The sequence below is a fragment of the Hemicordylus capensis genome, chromosome 5 (assembly GCF_027244095.1).
Source record: "Hemicordylus capensis ecotype Gifberg chromosome 5, rHemCap1.1.pri, whole genome shotgun sequence".
In the NCBI taxonomy this organism is placed as follows: domain Eukaryota; kingdom Metazoa; phylum Chordata; class Lepidosauria; order Squamata; family Cordylidae; genus Hemicordylus; species Hemicordylus capensis.
Window position 1 is genome coordinate 173,980,970 of NC_069661.1, and position 26,566 is coordinate 174,007,535.

At 42.6% G+C, this 26,566-nt stretch overlaps 1 protein-coding gene across 21 annotated transcripts in view; it reads right to left on the minus strand.

The window, feature by feature from the left end:
• FOXP2 (forkhead box P2) overlaps positions 1 to 26,566 on the minus strand; it is a 727,796-nt gene that overhangs the window by 194,559 nt on the left and 506,671 nt on the right. For 2 of the 21 annotated variants that reach the window (XM_053252218.1, XM_053252220.1), the window contains exon 2: positions 14,671 to 14,727. The exons of the other annotated variants lie outside the window; for them this stretch is intronic. The gene's annotated coding sequence lies outside the window, so the exon portion shown is untranslated. The remainder of the gene's footprint in view (positions 1 to 14,670; positions 14,728 to 26,566) is intronic. 21 annotated transcript variants of the gene reach the window in all.

The window sequence follows — 26,566 nt, forward strand, 5'->3', positions numbered from 1 at the left end:
GTGACAGACTCTTTATGTTGTTTCCGTTTGGCATCTAAATTCCTTCACTAGTTGTCATATTCCCTCGATTTATTGCCAATATAGCACATTTGTCCAGTCCAAACTCCATTGTGATATCATGGCTATAAATTCTAACCGTATTGAGTAATGACTCAATTTCTGATGGTGACTTTCAGTAAAGCTTTAGATCATCCATTTTAAAAAGGCGGGAAAGCTTAACTGATGTTTTTGAAATTTGGTATCCATGGTCAGTAGCGGCTTGTAAATGCGCCGCTGGGGGGCATCTTTAAGGGAAAAGAAAGTTGCTGCTTACCTCTGCAACATGCCTCCCAGCAGCCCTGTGGTGGGGAATCACCGCTACCACTCACCTGGTGTAAATGGAGCCGAGCACCCGCCAGTAGCCAGGTGACTGGCGGCAGCAATTCCCCACCGCAGGGGCTGCTGGGAGGCATGCTGTGGAGGTAAGCAGAGACTTTCTTTTCCCCTAAAGATGCCCCACCCCACCCAGTGGGGCGTTCACAAGCCACTACTGTCCATGGTTTGTTTTGTTCAAGATAATGGATAGTGGAATTAGGGAGATTACAAAAAGTAAAGGTGACAATGAGTCTCCTTGAAATATTACTCTCCAGATGTTAACTTCTCCCACTTCTTCTCCATTTACTAGCAAATGAGTCTTCCATGTGTTCATTGCTTTTTACAAAAACTTTAATGTAATCATTCATTCGTTATAGCGAGTCATTTTAAAATCCAGTTATATAGTAATGAGTCGAATGCTTTCTTATAGTCAACCCAAGCTACATTTAGATTTGTCTTCCTTCATTTACAATTTTCCAAAACCATTTTGTCAATAAGAAGCTGATCTTGTTTTCCGACGATTCTCCTTCGGTTCCATTGGTAACAAACTGTTTCTTTCTAGGTGGTCTTGCACAGCATCTGCTACAATTGCTGTCATGAGCTTGAACATTGTTGGAAGGCAAGTTATTGACCTATAGTTACTTGGTACTGCATCTTTTTCATAGTCTTTCAGAAGAAGACAAGTCTTGCCAGTTGTCATCCATTCATCAAGTTCTCCACCTTCCAGTATATCATTCATTTGCTTGGCTAATATTTTATGTAATCTGGTCAGATGTTTGAGCCAAAAGCCATGTACTTCATCCATTCCCGGTGCTGTCCAATTCTTAATCTTTTTTGCTCGGTTTTGAACCAGTTGGGGTGGTATATTATCAAGTCATCCATTTGGGTTCCATCCAATGTACCCTCAATTATTTTTTTATCCATTCTGCATTCTTGTTGTAATCAACAGAGTTGTCCCAAATGTTTCTCCAAAACCCAAGTAGCTGTTCCCTCTTCGGCTGCACAATATTATCCAATTTTTCTCCATTAACACTCTGATAAAATTGATGTTGATTTGAATAGAAAAGGTTTTTTGTTGGTGCTGCAGTACACGAGCATCATATCGGCTGATCTTCTTCGCTATTGCTGTAATTTGATGTTTCACAATTTCGAGGGCTTCTTTGATCTTCCTGGTATCCAAGGGTTACTTCTTTACTAAGTATTCCTTGATCTTTTCATTCTTAAGCTTTTTCTCTTTCATGTCCTTCAGTTTGCTGGCATCTGCTCTTAACTTACTGCTCTTACTTTCCAATCTAAGCTTCCATTTTGGTTTTTCCTTTTGTTGTATCTTTGGCTTGTTAAGTTCATATCCAAGCTCTTGTGCGATCACTGCAGCCGCACTGTACATGAGCTGGTTTGTTTACTGTAATGTCTCAGTCTTAATCTCAGCTACAGCTTTGTTCACGTCATTTAATGCTTCTGCCAGATCTTTTTTGGACACCAGCCTCAGTACAGGCAGTCTTTTATGGTCTTTTCTTACTTTCACATGTTCAACAATTTTTCCTTTCAGTTCTTTTTGCATCTCAGTTAGCTGATAATCTTGAGAATTTGGCACAATCAACAGGAGTGTTTCATTGTTGTTGTTGTTATTTATTCAATTTCTATACCGCTCTTCCAAAAATGGCTCAGGGCATTTTACACAGCGAAATAATAAATAAATACTAGCTGAACCTGAACAGAGCATCTGTGCAGTAGTTCACTTCCTTTTGGGGGTTATTTGGGACAATTTGTTTGGCTGGTCCTCCCACGGCTCTCTCACTCGCTCTGTCCCCCCCACAACAGCTCTCTTGCTCGCTCTGCCCCCCCACCACCTCGCTCGCTCTGTCTCTCTCCCCTCCGCGCCTCTCTCTCTCTCTCTCTCCCCCGCGCGCCTCTCTCGCGCTCTCTCTCTCCCCCGCGCACCTCTCTCACTCACTTTCTCTCCCCCGTGCGCCTCCCTCCTGCCCCACTCTCTCTTGCCCTCCCCCTCCCCGCACCGAGTTCTTTACCTCTGCTGCCACAGGCCTTACCGGGTGGTGGGTGGCCGCAAAGGGCCCCGCCGCCACCGCTCCTCCTCCCAGGCGGCGAACAGGGAAGTTTCGCCACCCGGTTCCCTCCCACCCTGGCCTCCCACAGGCGCCTTGTCTCCATGGGCAAGCTGGCCTCCGTGGCCCGCCGCCTGGCCTCCGTGGCCCGCCACCTGGCTTCCACGGGCAAGCCGGGCCCACCGCCGCCAGGCTTCCACGGGCAAGCCGGGGCCCCCACCGCCGCCTGGCCTCCGTGGGCAGGGCGGGCCCGCCGCCTGGCTGACCCGCCGCTGGGCCAAGTACCGGCTCCGCAGCACACCGCTTGCCTCCGCAGTACACTCCCCCCCAGCCTTCAGCCCCAGTCTGCTCTCCCCCCTGCCTTCAGCCCCAGTCCGCTCTCCCCTCAAGCCTTCTGCCCCAGTCCACTCTCCCCCCAAGCCCTCTGCCCCAGTTCCCTCCCCCAAGCCCTCTGCCCCAGTTCCCTCCCCCAAGCAATGTTTTTGTATTGTCTCTTTCTGCCTTTTTGTTTATCATGTAACTATTGGGAGGGTTTGGAGAATGCAGCTTGTGATCTCCTTGCTTCTTGAGTGGATTGTTATCATATGAATCATGTGTTGTCATGGGCAACTGTGACCCCATTGGCTGTGGGGAGGTAGGGGAGAAGACTTTTGGAGGGAATTTCAAATACATTTAAATGAATTTTGAAATGTATTTAAGGAGTCTGGTAGGCAGAAAGAGCCCTTCTTGAAAATGATACATCAGGAGAGGAGGAAGGAATAAAGAAAGGTTTTATTTTGTGTTTTTTTTCAGCAGCAAGTATAACATGCTGTGCTATTGTTGCTATAACTACCTGGCTTTGCTAGATTTCAGACTTGGGTACATGCCTTGTGCCTTCCTTGAGTGTTATTTGTTTTGTTTGTGAGATAGTGTTGTGGTGAGAAACGGACAGTGGCAGCTATGTGTATGTGTAATATTTCTTGGTGGTTGCTGTGATGAGCTCCATGTCTAGCCTTGAAACTAACTTGTGCAAATGCTCTGCAATCTGCAAGTAACATAAGTAGTCATAATTGTGTGTGAGCAAGCAACTTGTGCCAATGATGTTACTGCAGTGCTGGCACTGTGACTTTTTGGACTGTGTTTGAAATGTGTGTTCTGTGTTGGGTGGGACAGGTTCCCTTTTACTGTGTGCTTTCTGCAGTGTTTTCCAAGGAGGGTTGAAAAATGCAAAATTGTGTGTGCACTATGTGAGTACAGCTTGTTCCAGACATAGGGAACAATGGAAAAATTCAAAACAGCCCATGCTTGCTGCTAAGGCTGCTGCTCTGGCATCCGGAACATAGGAAGCTGCCATATAATTAGTCAGACCATTGGTCTATCTAGCTCAGTATTGTCTTTACTTGTATTATTGCTTGCTTTACTTGTAGTATTGCTTGCTGCTAAGGCTGCTGCTCTGGCATCTGGAACATAGGAAGCTGCCATATAATTAGTCAGACCATTGGTCTATCTAGCTCAGTATTGTATTTATATACTGGCAGCAGCGTCTCCAAGGTTGCAGGCAGGAATCTCTCTCAGCCCTATCTTGGAGAAGCCAGGGAGGGACCTGGAACCTAGATGCTCTTCCCAGAGCGGCTCTATCCCCTAAGGGGAATATCTTACAGTGCTTATATGTGGTCACCCATTCAAATGCAACCAGGGCATACCCTGCTTAGCTAAGGGGACAAGTCGTGCTTGCTACCACAAGACCAGCTCTCCTCTCCCCCATCTGTTGCAATGCTAGTACAATAAATAGTTATAATTGTGTGTGAGAGGATGTTATGTAGGTTTTGGAGAAAAGTTAAAGTATTGTTAAAAATCACCCGTTTATTTTGTGGGTTGAGTGGTAGGTAGCACCTATCACCCAACCCACTTTGGTGTCCCTAGGAGCATTCCCCATTGTTCCCCAGGAGTGTTCCCCGTTGTTCTCTATGGATGAAACATTCAAAACATTTTGAGGTTTGTTTAGTCGAAACAACCAGTTCAAATAGAGTTTCAGCGAAACTTTTCAGCCATCTGCATTTTGTAGCAAAACGCAAAATCTACTTCCCTAATAAATACTGACTTTTCAAACTGATTGGAGAAAAGGAGTTCCCTATAAAGGAGACTGACATCACTGTACGTCTTTCACTCTTCAATTAAATAAATACACTATTATTACAGTGGAATTCCTCATAACAATCCGTAATAACTGTAAACATAGGAATCACACCAAGGGAGCTGTCCAAATGTAGTAATTGTGCCCACACACCTCTGAAATCTGTTGGGTTACTTAAATGTAATTTGGTTAAGATTGGAATCTATATCAAATTCAGAATGGCTTTTCTTGTAGAGTCACACAAAATAAAATGCAACAAGGCATATGGTACAAACTCATAATGATGAGTAGTAGCTGTAAGTCCAGAGCTTCATGGAGCTACTGGGTTTTAAGACAGAGATATTTAAAAAATAATTTACTTTCTAGAGTGTTACTGTATGCCATTATGATAGAAGCAGCCTTGACGGTGAAAAATTCTTTTCTCAGAGTATGCTCTGGAATATCATTAGCTAAGGAGATTAAGTGTGATTTAATAGCACTTATGTTAATGATCTATAAATGTTCTTAAAAAGCATATGAAGTCATAATAATTTGTTTTAAAAAACTAGTGTAAGAGTACTATGCAAAAATTGTGAAATTCTACTAAGATTAACAACACCGAGTTAACTCTAAAATGTTCAGTTCTGAAAGCTAGTAATGATCTCTATGGCTAACACACAAGCACATTTTAAAGATATTATGCATCATTCTAAGTTGTGAGTACAATATGTCCAGACCAAATCATGTGGTCACCTCCTGAAGCTTATATCAACCCTATGTGATCCATCTTGGTCACATGTTCATGACAGGGGGAAGGGCTGTATGCTCTCACAGACAGGTGTGGAGGCATCAGAATTAAGTTTCTGTTTGCGTTGTGCACTGGCTCCAATATAGGGTTGCCATATTCAAGCTCTCTAAATCTGGACAGTACGCAAATTAACTTGCAAATAATTTGCAAATTGTGCAAATTAACTGATGCACTGTCCAATCGACTTATATTTGTTGTGGATATCTACCAACAATAGTTGGGGAGGATATCTTTACCTGAATTACACACCCAGGCTTAATATCCCAACACTTTCTAATATACAAGTTCAGTTTTTGACCTTGTCTAATAAGCTGTGTGTTTTTCTCATGGTTTCCTCACCAACTTCAGACTACCACCCCATTCCATTTTCCAATACCTGAATATGCTATTTATTGGTTTAAATATGCTATTTATTGGTGGTGGGGAAGATAACAGATAAGACTGGTGAAGATACCAAATCAAAGCTCATGCTGAGGAGTAGTGCTGAGTGCATTTTCATCACCACTAAATTCTATAACTGACCCTACAAAACTGGTGCTAGGGATAAAGGCTTTCATGCTTGAGCCTTATCATGGTCACCATTTACATCTTGAGATAAGACCATAAATTTAACTCCAAAATGACTCCTTCTGATTTATAATACTAGTATAGGCTGGAAAAGAACAGGGGGCATGGAGAATTCATGGGGGCTCAAAGCAAAATTTTAAAACACACAAAAACAAAATATCTATAGAAAATATATGCAGATTAATTAAGTTTGAGATACTAACAGCAGCAATAGAACAACAACAACAAAAATAAACCAAGCTTTTCAGTTAAGGCTTCAATCCTATTCACACTTACTTAGGAGAAAATCTGATTGAAACCAATGGTACTTACTTCCAAGTAGGTATGCATAGAATGGATTGCACCATAAAGTGTGTTGTAATTTCATGTGTTGTATGTTTTTACTTGATGTTTTAATGCTGTGATGTGAGTCACCCAGAGAACAATTTGTTATGGGGTGGCTAACAAATTTTATATTATTATTAAAGCCCCAAACATTACAATACACAGGCAGAAATTTACATCAAAATCAAGCTATCCTCTTAACAACCCTATAGATCCTCTGCTGACAAAAAACAAAGGCAATATTCCTCTGGGGGATGACTTATTGTTATCCTCTCCCAGCCAACCTCCTGTTCTTCACCTGTCTATCTTGAAGTCCAGTGGTTGAACAGAATAGTGACAGCATGTTTTATCCTTAATAATAACTCTGCTTCTACAACAGCTAGAGCTTAGCTTTTTAAAAATACATAATGAAAGCTGGGAATCTGGACAAGCTAATGGGCTAACTGGGTGCTGGGGAACATGCTTAAAATCCGGTATATACCCGGTTATACAGGGGAGAGCAACCATACTCCAATACAGCCAACGTTAGTTGCGACTACTGGTCCTACTACAAATAATCTGTACTACTGGCCATACTGATGGGACTGAGGGTAGTTGTAACTAATTTGTTCCACTAGAATCAATGCATTTGCAGCTCAGTCCTATGGATATTTACTCAGCAAGGTCTCACTGAATTTGAGAGCTTATTCTCAAGTAAGTGGGCATAGGGTTGCAATCTTAGTCATGATGACTAACTTTAGCTAGGCAGAGGCCATTACATCATCTTGTAAGGACTCTGTTAATAGAGACTATGAAGTGATTCTCACAATCACTATTGTGTGCGAGTGGGTGGGGGTGGGGAAGGAAGGGTAAACCTTACCTTCATTTTACATAGCTAAAATAAACATAGCTAAAATGCCAGACATTTTTGTTAGAATCAACATTCTTTTTAAAAAACTGTAAGATCAGACAAAAGGTTCATCAAGACAGCTGTCATGGTGCACGTCGGCACTAACGATGTTGGGAAATGCAGTCGGGAGGTCCTGGAAGCCAAATTTAGGCTGATAGGTAGCATTTTGAAGTCCAGGACCCCCAAGGTAGCATTCTCAGAAATGCTACCTGTTCCACACGCAAGTACAGTGAGACAGGCAGAGCTGAGGGGTTTCAATGCGTGGATGAGACGTTGGTGCCAGGAGGAGGGGTTTAGATTTGCTAGGCACTGAGACACATTTTGGGGCAAGCAAGGCCTGTAGAAAAGGGACGGGCTGCACTTGAACCAAGATGGAACCAGACTGCTGGCGCTTAAAATCAAAAAGGTTGCAGAGCAGCTTTTAAAATGACACCTGGGGAACAGCCGATGGGAGCTGGGCAGTATCCCGTTTGGCAAAAGCCATCCTTTAAAGTGTGAGGCTGCAAAGAATTCAAATAAAACAGAAGGGGACGGAGCAGAACCGCATAAAGAGCAGACGGGAGCCTGTGCCAGCAGGTCAAAGAGTCAAAAGAATAGCATACATCAGGGGAGAGATTCAGTGTATAGGTGCTTGTATGCCAATGCCAGAAGCCTCCGAGCCAAGATGGGTGAGCTGGAGTGCTTGGTTGCTAACGCAGAAATAGACATAGTGGGCATAACAGAAACATGGTGGAACAGTGAGAACCGGTGGGACACTGTTATCCCTGGGTATAAACTCTATAGAAAGGACAGGGAGGGTGCACCTTGGAGGAGGGGTAGCACTGTATGTTAAAGAAGGGATAGAATCTAACAAGCTAGAAAACCTAAGTGGACTGGAGTCTTCCACAGAAACCCTGTGGGTGACTATACAAGGCTGGAAAGGGAACGTGCTACTGGGGACGTGCTATCACCCTCCGGATCAAAATGCCGACAGTGACTGAGAGTTACAGGAGGAAATCAGGGAGGCGTCAAGGAGAGGCAGGGCTGTAATTATGGGTGATTTCAACTACCCACACATAGACTGGGTAAATTCACATTCAAGTCAGGACAAAGAGGTCAAATTTCTAGATACGCTAAATGACTGTGCCCTAGAACAGTTGGTCATGGAACCGACCAGAGAGAAGGCAACCTTGGATCTAATTCTGAGTGACACCCAGGACCTGGTGCGTGATGTCAGTGTCATCGACCCTTTAGGGAACAGTGACCACAGTGCCATCAAATTCAGCATACATGCTGAATTTTAATGTAAACCGCCCTGAGCCTTTTGGAAGGGCGGTATAAAAGTTTTAATAATAAATAATAAAAAAAATAAATAAATGCGGAGAGAGACTCACCAAGGATGTCTAACACAGACATTTTGAATTTCAGAAGAGGAAACTTCTCCAACAATGAGGAGTATGGTGAAAAGAAAGCTGAGGGGGGAAATCAGGAGAGTCACTTCGCTCCAGAGTGCATGGAGTTTACTCAAAACCACAATACTAGAAGCCCAGTTAGATTGTATACCCAAAAGGAGGAAAGGTACCACTAAGGCCAGGAGGATGCCAGCATGGCTAACGGGTACCATCAAGGAAGCCATAAAAGGGAAGAAGACTTCCTTCTGAAATTGGAAGGCCTGTCCAAACGAAGAGAACAGAAAGGAACACAAACTCTGGCAAAAGAAATGCAACGTGACAATAAGGGAGGCAAAAAGAGAGTTTGAGGAACATTTAGCCAAAAGTATCAAGGGGAATAACAAAAACTTATTTAAGTACATCAGAAGCAGGAAACCTGCCAGGGAGGCGGTTGGGCCATTAGACAATGAGGTAGTCAAAGGGATTATTAAGGAGGATATGGAGGTTGCAGAGAAGCTGAATGAGTTCTTTGCATCTGTCTTCACGGTAGAGGATACTGAGCATATACCTGTTCCTGAACCAGGATTTCAGGGATGGAGGCTAGAGAGCTGAGTCAGATAGAAGTGACAAGGGATGATGTTCTAAACTGTCTAGAAAAACTGAAAGCTAACAAATCACCAGGGCCGGATGGCATCCATCCAAGAGTCCTCAAAGAACTCAAATGTGAAATTGCCGACCTCCTTGCTAAAATATTTAACTTATCCCTGAAATTGGGCTCTGTACCAGAGGACTGGAGAGTAGCAAATGTATCACCAATTTTCAAAAAGGGATCCAGGGGCGATCCGGGAAATTACAGGCCAGTTAGCCTAACGTCCGTTCCAGGCAAATTGATGGAAAGTATCATCAAGGATAAAATTGTAAAGCACCTAGAAGAACAGGCCCTGCTGGGAGTGAGCCAGCAAGGCTTCCGCAAAGGTAAATCTTGCCTCACTAACCTTTTGGACTTCTTTGAGAGTGTCAACGAGTGTGTGGATCAAGGTGATCCAGTTGACATAGTCTACCTGGACTTCCAAAAAGCTTTTGACAAAGTTCCTCATCAAAGGCTCCTGAGGAAACTTAGCTGTCATGGGAGATAAAGGGACAAGTACATGTGTGGATTGCTAACTGGTTGAAACACAGGAAGTAAGAAGTGGGGTCCCCCAGGGATCTGTACTGGGGCCGGTGCTTTTTAATTTATTCATAAATGATCTAGAAGCAGGGGTAAGCAGCGATGTGGCCAAATTTGCAGATGATACCAAACTCTTCCGGGTAGTGAAATCCCAAATGGATTGTGAGCGGCTCCAAAAGGATCTCTCCAAACTGACAAGAGTGGGAGACAAAATGGCAAATGCGGTTCAATGTTAGCAAGTGTAAAGTGATGCACATTAGGATGAAAAACCCCAAATTCAAGTATATGCTGATGGGATCCGAGCTGTCGGTGACGGACCAAGAGAGGGATCTTGGGGTTGTGGTGGACAGCTCGTTGAAAGTGTCGACTCAATGTGCGGCAGCTGTGAAAAAGGCCAATTCCATGCTAGGGATCATTAGAAAGGGGATTGAAAATAAAACAGCTAACATTATAATGCCCTTATACAAAACTATGGTGCAACCACACTTGGAGTACTGCATACAATTCTGGTCACCAAATCTCAAAAAGGACATTGTTGAACTGGAGAAGGTACAGAAGAGGACAACCAAGATGATCAGGGGCCTAGAGCACCTTTCTTATGAGGCAAGACTACAATACCTGGGGCTTTCTAGTTTAGAATAAAGACGACAGCGGGGAGACATGATAGAGGTCTATAAAATCATGCATGGCGTGGAGAAAGTGGATAGAGAGAGATTCTTTTCCCTCTCACACAACACTAGAACCAGGGGTCACTCCATGAAATTGATTGCCAGGAGGTCTAGGACCAACAAACGGAAGTACTTTTTCACACAATGCGTGATCCACTTGTGGAACTCTCTGCCATAGGATGTGGTGACAGTGAACAACCTGGATGGCTTTAAGAGGGGTTTGGATGTCTTCATGGAGGAGAGGTCTATCAATGGCTACTAGTCAGAAGGCTGATGGCCACCTCCAGCCTCAAGGGCAGGGTGCCTCTGAGTACCAGTTGCAGGGGAGTAATGGCAGGAGAGAGGGCATGCCCCCAACTCCTGTCTGTGGCTTCCAGCGGCATCTGGTGGGCCACTGTGCGAAACAGGAAGCTGGACTAGATGGGCCTTGGGCCTGATACAGCAGGGCTGTTCTTATGTTCTTATGTAAGTCTGGTGCACTGTATTCAAATAATGGCCAACCAGAAATCAGAAATGCTCTCTGAAAGCTTGCTTGTAGTCCACAACAGAGATAATATTTCCCATTTTTTCTTCTCAGCATTGGGTAATCAGAGGTGTATTGCCACTCAGCTTGAGAGGTTCCCACTCCTGGCTGACATGGCTAGTAACCACTGACAGACTAATGTTCTCTGTCTAACTGCTTTTTTTTTTTTTAAGCCATCACATCTTGTAGTAATTAATTTCAAAATTATGCATTTTTCATTAAAAATATATTATTTTCCAGGAAAAGGTATTCTTCAGTTATGGGGGAAAAAATAAGTTTTAATGGTGGTTTTCCATTTTCAGAGCTATGTTGAACTATCACTTTTATATAAAGAAAGTAGACTTTCTCATTGTAGCAACTGAAGAACTAAAGAATGCCCCTTGGCTTTCACCTGAGAATGTGCAGTAACACCACTGTCAGAAGATGTCAAGATTGCAACTTTAAGACAATGTGCCAATATCAGAAGTGTCACCATTTTTAGAGAGTGTTAAGTTGCATTTCCACCTTATATTATATCTGATTCCACTTTTGTGTGTATTTAAAGATCTTTGAAGATGTACTTAGTAATACTTCTACATCACAGATCTCCTGTGATACTGATACACATCTTAGGAGATGGATATTAGCGTTATTTTTATTATATGAAAACTGCTAACAAAGCAATTTCCCAGGTGAACATAATTATAAAATTTTAAAAGGGATGTTATCAAAATATTAATAAAAAGAAACAAATAACAAGTAATAATGGGAATCATTATATATATTGTTTAGAGGTTTGAACAGAAACACTTCAGCTTAGAGTAAAGAAAACATAGCAGGTTACACTTGCTACAATACAAACTAAGAACAGCTTATCCCAACTTATGCAGAACATCTTCTGAGACTTTGGTCTGTATGCTTCCCACTATGGATTAGACAGGGCTTCAGTTGTAGAACTCATTTCCAACGAAAATCTGCACGACTCCTTGATTAATGGAGCATAGATGGCACTCTAAGACTCTACTATTTCACAGGGCCTTTGGATTGCAGATAATTAGCTGAGCCTGGCCTCTGTATGGTCCTTATTATGTTTCATACTACTGCTGTTAATTAGAATACTATTATTTCTTTTGGGCTGGATCCAGAGAATTGTGGATCAATGTTTCCAAATTTTTCAGTAAATACTGGGGGATGGGGGGGGGGATGGGAGAAAGTGGAAATTACGCTCACCCTATCTAAACCTGCTTTTTCTGGAGCAATTGTTAAGCCAGACTTTTTGACTGGCCCAAAATGACTGACCAAAAGGCAAGTTGCTACATCGTGACAAGCAGGTTATCAAGCCCATTTACTTTATATATTTGCTTATGATTCAGCTTTAAAATTTCATGCTGTCATTCACAGCTGGCTCTTACCATCTGTGAGCCATGAGATGGCTCTTACCATCTGTGAGAACACGGCCATTGTTTCCTTCACTGCCCTCTTGTCCCTCTCCTTCCCCCTGCTCTGTGCATTGCTGGTGCTGGCTGGCACTTGGCTGACACCGATGGGCTGTGGGTGGAGAGCAGACTTGGGTGGTGGAGTCAAACTGGGAAGGGAAGGGCTTTATCGGTGGAGGCATTCTTCCCAGCCATGTGCATTTTCTTCCCACGCAGCCAACAGGGACCAGTAGTGGCTGACAGCAGGGAGCAAACCCACACGGTTGGCCCGGACTGGGATGGACACCTCCACCAGTGAAGCCTTTCCCAGCTGGGCTCAATCATATGTATTTGCTCCCTCCTCAGACAACACTGATGGGCCGTGGCTGGAGGGGCTTCTCCCAGCTCTGTCCAACCATGTATGTTCGCTCCTCGGCAGCCAACATGGGCCAACAGCAGTTGGCAGGGTGGAACAGACTCACACTGTTGGGCCGCACTGGGGAGAGCTTCCCCAGTGGAGGAGCCTGGGTCTAGCTGTTCTTGAAAGCACGGGAGAGAGACCGAGGTGAAAGGTAAGAAGCGCTCACTGGGTCCGTGTTCTCTGCCCTTGCCTTCATGTAGCAGGTTTGGTCAGTCCCCGTCCCCCCAACACACACCCATGACTAGCCAAGAGGAGAGTGTCCATCCCAGGTAGGCTTGGGCCCCTGCCAGCACCACATGATGAGGTGTGTGTGAAGGCTGACTGGCTAGCCAGCTGAGAGGAAGCTGTTTGCAAAACAAAATCTGTCCTGCTGGGCGTGCAAGGGAGTTGGCTCTCTTCCTCCTTTCACTTCTCTATTGATCTACTTCTTTCCTTTCCCTTCTCTTTCTTTTTCTCCTTTCTTCTCTTTTCTCCCTCCTTCCATTTATCCATCCATCTCCCTTTCTCTCTTCCCTTTCTATTTCTCTCCTCCTTCCCTCTTCTTTCTTTTATTTTTTTTCTAGTTCTTGCCTTTCTTTCACTTGTCCATCTCCCTATCTCTTCTCTCTCTCTCCCTTTCCACCTTCTGTCTTCTTCCCCTCCTTTTCCCTCCCTCCTTCCTTCTGTGGACACAGGGATGATGCCCTAGAATAATTTAGTTGCTGAACAAAAAACTTCTTCCTTAAAAAACAAACTTACATACTGGGGTCCAGATTCTGTTAAAAACCTAGCTGCACTGCTGGGGCTGAGTGGCTGGTAAGCCACCCTTCCTGCTGGATAAGATCTTCCCATAGCGTTTAATCAGATTTCCCTTTTTAAAATGCCTGGAAATTCAGTAATCCAAAAACCTTTGGTTTAAGATGGAGAGTTAAGATGCTTTACATTTTCACTCGTGCTCTAAAAAGAATAGAAATTGCAAGTTAAGGTTACTATCTTAATTTCCATGCCATATAAGTGTAAAGACTTTGTATAGTCTGGTATATGATGATGGCTTTAGAAATGAGGCTCCATGCACCAACACTTTGCCTTGGTCTTTTAGCCGGATATTGGGCTGGGAAGGGATGCATCCAGGTGGACATTTAACAGGTGCAGCTTCCCTAATCACTTCCTAGAGATGCCCCTGATCAATTTCTGTCTGATCAAGGCAAAGTGTGGGTACATGGAGCCTCATGTTTAAAGCCATCAGCTTTATACTAGACTGTACAAACTCTTTACAGCTTATACGGCGCAGAAGTTAAGATGGGCGTATTAAATTTGCAATTTTTGTTTTTTTAGCATGAGTGAAAATGTAAAGCATATTAACTCTCATCTTAAACCAAAGGTTTTTAGATTATTGAATATTTAATATTTGCCTTTTATTCTACTCCATTTGTCTTTTTTGAGTTATTAAATACAATAATTTTGTAGGATCAAAAGCTTCTGAAGCTAGGATTATAATCTCTTTGTTCTTAAGGTTTATTTACTAACTAAGCTATGAATTTTTATAAGAGGATGGGTTGTGAATTCCCAAGCATTTTTAATGTATACATATTTTCCACTTACTTTTCCTCTCCCTAATGGCTAATAAAATAAACATCAAGTAATTAAACCTATAGGTACATTTAACTTTCCTAACACCAACTTATAAAAATGATTACTTCAATTAAGTGTTCATTCTAAACAAACAAAGCTTACCTCAAGCACCCAGTATTCCATACAGCTTGATATTTATTCAACACGCTTGGTACACATTGAGCTTAACCCTTTGCTTTCGCGAGTCATGATTTCCTGACACATGACTTCTAAAGCAGAATGCATAAGTACTGACAACAGAGGCAACAAATCTGCTGGTGCTAAAGAGTTAATAAGGCATGTCAGTTAACTATTACTACATTAACTCTCTAAAGATTGGAATCAGAAATACAGATCCAGACATAAGAACGCAAAGATGTACAATACATTTTAAAAACAGATAATAAAGAAAGAGTTCTGCAACTCATAGTCCAAATACCTGTGTTATTCAGCTTGTGTCAGAACGTAAAGTATGGCAGAAGTAGTTCAGCAGGATCTGGAAATTGTAAAGTGTGTGTTTAGCATGGTGAGTATACTGGAATTTGGGGTGATTATTGAGGTGGCCAAGTTTCGGATCACACCAAATTATTTGCTGGTCAGTGACCAAAAATAAATTACTACTACTATACCAAATTATTCAAGATGTGAAAAACTCAAGCAGACTGTGAAGTGTTCCAAAAAATCTCCCCAAGCTGAGGGAATAGACAACAAAATGACAAATGAGGTCCAGTGTATATAAGCATAAGAATGTAGGGGCAAAAAAACGAACTACAAATAAACACTGATGGAAACTGAATTGCCTGTGAGCAACCAGCAAACAAATCTTGGGATTGTGGTGAATAGTTCAGTTACAAATCAAGTCAATGGACACATTTGCACATAGCAGGGAATCTGAGGTTCCTCTTTCCAAAGATATGGAAGGAAGTTGGTGCTGCAAATGGTCACATATCTTGGTTTGTTGGAAGAGGCTGAGTTAAGCCAGAGATATTCCCCCATCTGAACCTCCCAGCAAGACCTAGGATGCTATCCTAGCCTGCCTTGCTCTGACTGGCAAGCCTACCATACATCAGCCACCTCACAGCCATTGGCTCCAATTGCAGAGGGGACTGGTTTGCCTCGAACGAACCAAAAGGTGCATGAAGAGCATGGGTCAGATATAGCATGCACCTCAGAACACTTAGTTTGGCAAACCAACTTAAAACCTTGACTACAAAGCTCAGTTTGATGCCCTGAGTAATCTTGGTTCATGCAGCAGATCAAAATCAAACTAGTTTGGCCAAACCACGGATTGCTTCAATGGTTGGAGAGTAGTGCCGGGGCAGCATTCGGCACCTTTAAAAGTGACTACAGTAGGTCCTTACATACGTGACTGCTATTCCATGCAGCTTCCTGCGGCAGTGGCGTTTCCTGCAGCAGCCTGTGCATGACGGAACAACAGTGGCATGCACATGGCCTCTGAGCCTGCATGGAAGCTATTTATATTGGTATATATTTATATACCATAGGATATTCATATATAGCATTAAGGTAAGTCTACAGTGTTTGGGCCTTTTTAATTGAGCAAAAAGATATCTAAAGGATGGCTTGACAAACATGTGGAGAAAGGGAACAGAGAGAACATTTCCCCCATCTCCACAAACACTGAAACTTGGGGTACAATGAAATTAGCAGTTCATTCAGGGCAGACAAAAGAAAGATATTCTTTGCACAAAGCATTATTAGACATTGCCAGACAATACAGTGCAGATAGTACTGAGGGAGATGAACTAATGGTGTGACTTGGCAAAAGACCGCTTCATTTGTTTAAATCATAAAAAATCCTGTAATTTTAGATGAGCAACAGTTTGATATGTACCTGTGCTCTAAAAAGCATAGAAATTCCAAGTTAAGATGCCTTTAACTTCCAAACCATATAAGCAGTAAAGTCTTCATAAAGTAGGCCCTGTTTACAGGTGAAACTCGGAAAATTAGAATATCGTGCAAAAGTCCATTAATTTCAGTAATGCAAATTAAAAGGTGAAACTGATATATGAGACAGACGCATTACATGCAAAGCGAGATAAGTCAAGCCTTAATTTGTTATAATTGTGATGATCATGGCGTACAGCTCATGAAAACCCCAAATCCACAATCTCAGAAAATTAGAATATTACATGGAACCAAGAAGACAAGGATTGTAGAATAGAACAATATCGGACCTCTGAAAAGTATAAGCATGCATATGTATTCAGTACTTGGTTTGGGCCCCTTTTGCAGCAATTACTGCCTCAATGCGGCGTGGCATGGATGCTATCAGCCTGTGGCACTGATGAGGTATTATGGAAGACCAGGATGCTTCATTAGCGGCCTTCAGCTCTTTTGCATTGTTTGGTCTCATGTCTCTCATCCTTCTCTTGGCAATGCCCCATAGATTCTCTATGGGGTCAGGTCAGGCGAGTTTGCTGGCCAAACAAGCACAGTACACTGTATACTTTTCAGAGGTCCGATATTGTTCTATTCTACAATCCTTGTCTTCTTGGTTCCATGTAATATTCTAATTTTCTGAGATTGTGGATTTGGGGGTTTTCATGAGCTGTACGCCATGATCATCACAATTATAACAAATTAAGGCTTGACTTATCTCGCTTTGCATGTAATGCGTCTGTCTCATATATCAGTTTCACCTTTTAATTTGCATTACTGAAATTAATGGACTTTTGCACGATATTCTAATTTTCCGAGTTTCACCTGTATTTGCAGTGGTTCCGTTCCTGCCTATTTCTGTGGATAACAAAACTACAAATAAAGAGACCTTAACCATGTGGGGATTAGGGGTTTAGGTTCCTAAGCACACTGAAGTTTGCCGAAAATCACAACAAAAGGATGGGGGGGAGCAGAAATAGACACAGTACCTTGATCTCCAGTGCTTAGGGTTGATAAAAATCAATGATTTGAAAAATGTAATTTTTAAGTGAAATCATTTTTTAACATTTAAATCAGATTTTAAATTGATTTAAAAAAAAATCACAAAGAACCTAATCAAAGATATCATCATGAATATTAATCATAATTATATTCTATATGTTAACAGCAGTATATGGGGATGAGAGACAACAGAATAACAGACCTGATCAGTCTTATTTTGCAGGTGGTGCACATGCGGCACACACACACAGTCAACCTCTATACCCACCCACCCCCACCACAAAAGTGCAAAGACAAAGAAGGTCAATGAATGAATAGAGGATTTGGTGTGATGGAGTAGGTTTGAGCGAGGAGGAGGAATCTGGATATAAATGCACAGGATGGGCAGGGGAAGGGAACAGAAAGTGAAACCCCTGCTAACTTGGCAAAGAGGCACCTTTTTAACATGGTGATTCTCAGGGGGTGAGTAACTAGCCCTTTCCACCCCCCAGCACAGGACCTCCAGTGACTGTTGCTGGTGTCTATCTCATGTTTCTTTTTAGATTGTGAGCCCTTTGGGGACAGGGATCCAACTTATTTATTTATTATTTCTCTATATAAACTGTTCTGTGCCATTTTTTTGGAAGGGCGATATAGAAATCGAATGAATGAATGAATGAAACCAAACGTGAACAGAACATAATCATGCTGTCTTGAGGAAACATTCCGAGTATATCCTCCATTGTAGAAGGGAAATACTTATCATGGCAGCAGGCCATAAAAGAAAAATATAATTATAAAATATTCCATTAAAAAGAGAATATTTTAATGACGTTCCTGTACCTGTGGGTAAGAAAGGCGTGTGTGCAAAATGCAAACAGTGCAACAATGAAAAGCAGACCCTAGTTGCACAAATAAAACAGCAGTATGAGAACTGTGTACCTATTACGGTGTGTACCTACTGTCTAAAATTAAAACCTACATCTATCTCTAAATATGTATTAAAGTTATTTTAGATTAGACAAGAATGTACTTTTATAGAAAACCTTACAGAATCTTCCTGGCTAGTAATTTAAATTACTGAGCCTTTCTAGAAGGGCGGTATAAAAACTGAATGAATGAATAAATAAATAGTGATTTAAATCATTAAAATTGAGTCCGTCTGTGAAGCGAATTAAATCATGATTTAAATCACGATTTAAATCAATTTGACTTAAATCAAATCAATCCTGCCAGTGCTCCAGCAATGCTCCCAAAACTTCCAAATCCTCTGGCTTTCATTTTTGTGTGGGGTATGTTTTGGGGCGGTTGTTTTTTGCAGAAAACAGCCACAAAATGGTGGCAGGAAATGAGGTCAGAAGTCATTTCTGACCATCCATAAACCACAGATAAGTGAAAATAGCCCTATTTCCGCCTCACAAATAAAGGAACTGGGTCCCTATGACCTGACTGCAGATATGCGAATCCGTGAATGGAAAACCTGCAGAAAACAAGGGTCTCTTGTATAGTCTTGTTTATCATGGTTGCTAGTGAGCTAATTGAAATAAATTACTCCAAAATGAAGGTAATGGTTTTTGCTAAGAACCCAAGGCCACACAATTGGCTCATGAATGGACATAAAATCGAACAGGTGAACTCTTTTAAATATTTGGGTATAGTCTTTCACTCATCGGGTTCTAGGAATGCCCATTTTAATTCAATCAGGCAGACTGCTCAACTTGGCATAAACAAAATTAAATCTTATCACTCTACGCAAGGGGCATTATTTATTCCTGCTACAATTAGGCTTTTTACTGCCAACGTGTATCCCTTACTTTTATATGGCATTCAATTGGGGCCTATTAACAACTTTGCACCTTTAGAAGCCATACAAGCTAAGTTTATTAGACACATACTGCAAGTCCCTCACTGCATGCCAAATGCAGTAATTAGATGTGAGGTGGGACTTATTAGGCTTGAGTCATGTTATTGGCGTTGTATGATTCTGTTTTGGCTAAAATTGGTCCTTGCTCAGGGGGTTTAGCCTCCTTAATAGTGATGGACGGCCACAAATTTCAATGGAAGTCTTTAGTCATAAATAAATTAACTCATTACAGACTTTCCCCAGTTGAATTAATTGACCTAGGACTAGATCAGGCCACAAAGGTGGCCACAAAGGTGGTTAAACAACACATTTTAGATATAGAACTACAGGATGAATTGGCACACACACACACACCCCCACTATATTGTGTTTTCTATAAGGATATTTGTTTAAGATTAATTTCCCCTCTATTGGAAAACCTCCCTGGACGTCCTGATGACTTTTATTTAAAAATATTTTATTAGCAAACACCAATAAGGAGATTATTTGCAGAATGGCTAAGTTTTGTTACATTGTCTGTAAAATTCATTCTGAGTCTACGTAACTGTACTCTTTTACTGGTCAATGACTGAAATAAAAATCTATCTATCTAGCTATCTATCTAATTAAAACCATTTAAAACCAATTAAAATACTTAAAACAACAACAACAGCACTTTACAAAACTTGAACAGCCAGGCCAAACAAATAAGTTTTTAGGGTTCTCTTAAAGGCCGACAGCGAGCCTAAATTGCAGATATCTGCCAGGAGTGCATTCCAGAGACCAGGAGCAGCTACAGAAAAAGCCAAATTCCAAGTTGCCACCAGACGTACCAGTGGTAACTGGAGACAGACCTCTCCAGATGACCTCTGTAGGTCATTTTAATAACTAGCACCTTGTATTTTGCCTGAAAATGTACTGGCAGCCAGTACAGTTCTTTCAACACAGGAGTAATATGGTCTCTCCTAGTAGACACAGAGACCAACCTGGCTGCTGCATTTTGGACTAACTGCAGCTTCCCGACAACATAAAAAGGCAGCCCCGCATAGAGCACATTGCAGCAATCCAGCCTAGAGGTTACCAACATATGTACCACCGTTTTGAGGGTGTTCATCTCAAGAAACGTACCCAGCTAGCGTATCAACCGAAGCCGATAAAAAGTACCACTGGCCACTGCCTCAATCTGGAACACCAGGGAGAGGTTTGGATCCAGAAGCACCCCCAGACTGTGTACATGTTACATCCAGGAGAGCATGATCCATCCAGAATAGACAGGTCAAAATTGTCTCCCAAGTTCCAACCCCGCACAATAAGTAGTTCCATCTTATCTGGATTCAGCCTCAGTTTGTTATCCCTCATCCAGCCTATTACTGCCTCCAGGCAGGCATTTAGGGAGGTTATGCCTTATCCTGATGATGTTGACATGGAGAAATAGATTTGGGTGTCATCAGCATATTGATACAACCGTGCACTAAATCTCTTGATGATCTCTCCCAGCGGTTTCATGTAGATGTTAAACAGTATCGGAGACAATACAGAACCCTAAGGGACACCATATGAAAGTTCCAATGTTGAAGAACAACAGTCTCCAAGAGACACCATCTGGAATCTGCCTGTAAGGTAGGAGCAGAACCACTGCAGAGCAGTGCTCCCACCCACAATCCCCTCAGATGTTCCAGAAGGATACTACGGTCAATAGTATTGAAAGCCACAGAAAGATCTAAAGGGACCAACAGAGTCGCACTCCCTCTGTCAATTCCCAATTGGAGATAATCTAACAGGACAACCAAGGCAGTCTCCACACCATAGCCTGCCCAAAAGCCAGTTTGAAATGGGTCTAGATGATCAGTTTCCTCCAAGACTGCCTGGAGCTGGGAGGCCACCACCTTCTCAATCACCTTGTTCAACCATGGAAGTTTAGAGACAGGCCTGTAGTTTTTAATTCCGAGGGATCCAAGGATGGCTTCTTCAGAAGTGGTCTAATGATTGCCTCCTTAAGGAGGCATCTTTCCCTCCCTCAGTGAAGCATTTATGATCTCTACCAGGCCCTCTACAACAGCCTCCCTGCCAGATAGTATAAGCCATTTCAGGCAAGGATCAAGAGGCCAGGTGTAGGCCGAAGCATTCCAAGCAACCTGTCCACATCTTCAGGAGTCACAAACTGAAATTGATCCAGGGTCATCACATAAGAGGAGCAGCTGGACACCTCAGCATCAAACTCAATCCAAGTCAGTCGAAATACGAAAGATTTTGTCCACCAAAAACTCATTAAAAACATCACAGCAAGTAATTGTTGGTTCCAAGTACGGATTCAAGGGGGAAGGGTCGCAAATTAGCCCCTTCACAACCCTGAACAACTCTGCCAGATGTGAAGTTGTGGGCATGATATGGGAGGAAAAGAATTGCTTCTTTGCCACACATCTAGCCTGAGCATAGATCTTCAAATGCGCGCTATGTAATAATATGTCAGATTCAAATCAGGTCTTTCACCATTTGTGCTCTAGTCGTCTACTTCGCCACTTCAGTCCCTGTAGTTCTTCCATACACCAAGGGGCCAGTTTCGAAGTGGGCCAGAGAGCACGCTTAGGAGCAATTGTGTCCACTGCCCTGGTGAGTTGATTATTCCAATTCTCCACCAGAGTTCCAACAGGGTCACCAGCAGAGCCAACACCCACTCCTCCAAGACTTCTTGGAATCCTATTGGATCAAAAAACCTTCACAGGTGACCCATCCTAATGGGCCCTCCGCCCCTGTGGAGGTGGGACATAGTCGTGAGTCCAACCTTAACCAGATGGTGGTCTGTCCATGACAATGGGGATATCACAGGAGCTCCCATGCACAGAACACCACCCTGTTCAGAGTGAAAGACCAGATCAAGTGTGTAACCAGCAATATGTGTTGGTCCCGAGACCACTTGGGATAGGCCCAATAGTTGTCATGGCCTCTATGAACTCCTGAGTCATCCCGAACAAACTGGTCCCAAAGTGAACACTTAAGTTTCCCAGCACCACAAGCCTGGGAGATTTCAATGCCAAGCCCAAGCCCAAGTCCGTCAGCTCAGTTAGGCAGCAGGGCGATTGGTACACCAAAAGAAGTCCCAGTCTATCCATGGACCCCAAACTTAAGTACACACATTTAATATGGTCAGACACTTCGACAGGGAACCTGGCAAGGGAGATACTGTTCTTTTAGACCACAGCCACTCCACTTCCCGCCCACTTCCCATCCCCTGCTCCTCAACAGAATAGCTTGGAGGGAGAAGCTGGGACCAGACTGGGCCACCAGCCTTCCCCAACCAAGTCTCTGTAATACATATCAGATCGGCCCTTTCATCCAGAATTAAATCATGGATGATTTCAGGTTTATTCTGGACTGACCTGGCATTACAAAGGAGCAAGATGAGGCTCTGTGAGTGGTTGGCATTGCTTTTCAAGGTCAAAGAGCTGGCAGGACAGCCAGAAGGGGAAACAGCAATTAAGTTTCTGATTTCTTTTTTCCTGCAATGGCCTGCTGACCTGTCAATGTTACTTTTTTTATTCCTCACCACCACTGGAATAACTGCCCCATAATCAGTGGATACACCCCATCTCCAGACACATTAAAACTCAACTCACCCAGCATTTCAAACAGAAGCCCGTTTAAAATATCCTCCTACCTTTACAACCCACAAGAGATCCTGAGCCAAACAGCCTGGCCCTCACCCTCGTTATCTCCCTAAGTGGCTCCCTCAAAGGGGTGAGCCCCTTTGGTGGTGACCCCACCGCCACAAGCAGTATTCCTATAAAGTCCCAGAGCTGGGCAGGTGATCCCAGGAACTACTGAGTCACTCACCCCTGGCCCCAGTCCTGCACACACTATCAACAGGTGTTCACAGAGGCAGCAACCTCACAGGGAAAGCAGGAACAGACAGGTAGCAGCAGAAGGAGCCAACAGCACCCACCCAGATGGGCTCTTCTTCTCTTCTGCTGGGCTTTTAGTAGGCTGAGAGACAGGCAGCATTCCTATAAAGGCCCAGAGCTGGGCAGGTGACTCCAGGAACTGCTGAGTCACTCACCTCTGGCCCCAGTCCTGCACACACTCCCCACAGGTGTTCGCAGAGGCAGCAGGCCACAGTTTCACAAGGGAAACAGGAGCAGGCAGGTAGCAGCAGAAGGAGCCAACAGCACCCACCTGGTCTCTCACACTGGGCAACAACGGATGGGAATCAGATGGGTTCTTCCTCTCCTCTGCTGGACTTCTGATTACCATGCCCACAAGTTAGCCCACTTTAGCCTTAAATGTTCACAGCTGCCATCTTGAATTGGGGTGGATGACTTCATCACAAGCTATGCAGTTGAGGCATCTCTATGGGTCCCTATAAATCTGTAGCAGATTTGGTTCAAATAAGTTAGCCCACTTGTGCCTCCAATGTTCATGCATCTGCCATCTTGAATTGAGGTGGTTGCCATCATCACAAACTATGCCACTGAGGTGTCCCTATGGGTCACTAACCACAACTCTACCAAATTTTGTTGAAATTAGTTAGGCGGTCTACAAGTTAGTTTACTTGCACCACGAACATTCACATGTTTGCCATTTTGAATCAAGGTAGACGACATCTTACAAACTACGCCAATGAGGCATCGCTACAGCTATAACAAATTTGTTTCAAATAGGACACGTGGTTCACAAGTTAGACCACCTGCGCTTCAAATGCTTATGCATCCACCATCTTGAATTGAGGTGAATGACATCATTACAAACGATGCCATTGAGGTGTCCCTATGTGTCACTCACTACAAGTGTACCAAATTTGGTTCAAATCTGTTAGACAGTCCACAAGTTAGCCCACTTGCGCCACAAATGTTTAAGCATTCACCATCTTGAATTGGTGTGGATTACATCAACATAAACTACGCCTACAACTGAAATCTCCCAACAGCTGTACCCAATTGAGTTCATATTGCTCTAGACACTGCAAAGTTGTATTGTGGGGGGAGGCACATGGACAGACAGACACACACACGCACACTCAGCCAGGTTATCTCATAAGCTTACTTTCCTTAAGGAATGTAGAGTAAAAATGATGTAAAATACTGGGGGGCAGGAAGTAGTAAGAGCACAATACAGCATTAATTCAGCAATTTTTCAATGACCCTGCAATGCTGTACGCTAAAGAATAAAAAATGGAAATCTGCTTCATATATTCCTCCAACCCAAAGGAAAAACCATGGGCAATTCAAAAGATAGATAGATAAACTTTATTACAGTCTTTGACAAGTACAGAAGCAAGGGGGGGGGAGGGAGCACAAAATCAGTTCCATACAATAATACAGCAACAATAACTTTATGTATATACAGTAGTATAGTAGATTACTCCAGTATATTACTCATTAGATGCCATCGTATATTCATTGCTATTACACAAAACCTAGTCACGTTATGAGTAACGTGGGCTTGGTGGTCTGATAAGAGAAATAAAATATATGCTTCATCTCCTCTGCCTGGTAAGTCCTTAATCAAGGGTAAAATTAATGATTCACGCGAATCCCTATAAAAATTACAGTATAATAAAACATGACCCACATCCTCTATGGCCTGTGTACTACATGGACAGTAACATTCAGAATAAAGAATCTCACCATATCTACCATAGAACACTGCTGAAGGCAACAGGTTAAAGCGGGCCAGCGTAAATGCTCTACAATATTTGGAAGTTATTAGGGCTTGACAATAATCAGCTGGCTTGGTGCTAAAAGCATGTCTCCATGATTTAAGTTGTTTTGGGGCCTTGCTTATCTCCTGTTGCCCCATTCCATATCCAATATTCTTTGCTGTACAGCCTTTTTTGCTTGTTCGTAACCCATGGATTGCAGCACTTCAAGGGAAAAGCCATAAAAGGCGAGCTTTTCTTTAACAACTGACTTCCACTGTGATTGGAAACTATCTTCAAGCATCAGTGGGGCCAGACCCATTGTTGAGAATACCACCTTCAGCCAATAGTTACTCCATCTCTAGGGGTGGAGTCAAAAGCAGACTTTAGATCTACAAAGGCCACATAAAATGGGGTCTTAAAACCATGTGCATATTTCTCCACTAGATGTTGCAAAATCATTGCTTGATCTATTGTAGATCTTCTTGGCCTAAATCCTGCTTTTTCTTCAGCTTGAATATTGTTATCTTCTATCCAATCATAGAACTTCACAAATAGGTGCTTTGTGTAAAGCTTGCTGATCACATTCAAAAGACTGATCGGGCGATAGTTGGCAGGATCTTTCCTTTGTCCTTTTTTTATAGATTGGGAGAATAATTGTCATAACCCAGTCTTCTGGGATATGGGTGGATTTATTAATATATGTGAAGAGTGCTGCCAATACTGGTGCCACCAATCAATATTGGATTGGAATACCTCAGCAGGGATGAAATAATGACCAGGGGCCTTGTTCCTTTTCAGCTGTCCAATTAATTGCTTCATCTCCCCAACAGATACTGGTGACCAGTTTGATAGTGTCTGCATGGATGGCTCTGCCTCTAAGGACATATGGTCCATTGAGTCACTTTGTTGAGCATATAATGAATGGAAGTGAGCTTCTCATACAGTCGCAGATATATGGCATTCCAATTTGCTGCCTGATCTTTGTGTCACATTATACCAGAATGTGCAAGAATGTCTGGATTTTACAGCTTCTATCAGTTGCTGCAGGTTGCTTTAGTTGCTTTCCTTTTTTTATCTAAAAGTAATTGTTTATATATTTTTTAAAATAACAGGGCTTATGCATTTGTGGCATCTGCAGTTTCTTTATAATGCCTGTAGAATCTGATGAGGTATTTTTTGGCCTGTATGCACTCCTGGTCAAACCATTATTTCGACCTTGGACCCCCTGATTGCCTAGTCCTCACTTCTTTATTTATCAGGAGCCCCTGCAGTTCATTAGTAAGACTCTTAAAGTACATTCATTAAGTAAGACTCCTTATATTTACCTTGATTTGCTGTAACCTGAGTGAATTAACTGGGTAGCTACTTTGCTAACTTCTGCCATCCATTTAACCCGCATTTAACCCATCCATTTAATGTTACCTTCCAGATCAATTTGATGGTAACTATCAAGCTGTACATAAACTTCAGAAAGATTTAAGCTTAAAGTTATTGGGAGGTGGTCACTCTCTGGGTGGCTCAATATCACCTGGTAAGAAGTCAGTAGATGGATCGTGTTATGTGAGACAATCATATAATCAATTGTACTCATCCCAGGCCCCCAATAAGTATATTCTGCAGAGATGTCACCATCAATTGCCCCATTGATAATGTTTAAGTTTGAGCAATAGGCTATAGTGTTTAAGTCTGAGCAATAGGCAATAGGATAATGTTTAAGTTTGAGCAATAGGGCAGGCAAAATCCAGCAAAATTTAAGACAGTGTCCTTAAACTGGCGCTTCGGCAAGATGTTCATTTCACATAAATCTGGGGAACAACGATGGTATTGTGCATATAAAGCCATATCATCAGCCCCATTCTTGCATTAAAGTATCCCCTAATTAGCACATATGCTGTGGGAAATTCAGCCAACACACTATCAATATATATTTTTAAGTTCTGCCAGTTACTCTTATATTGAGCTTTTAGCCACTGT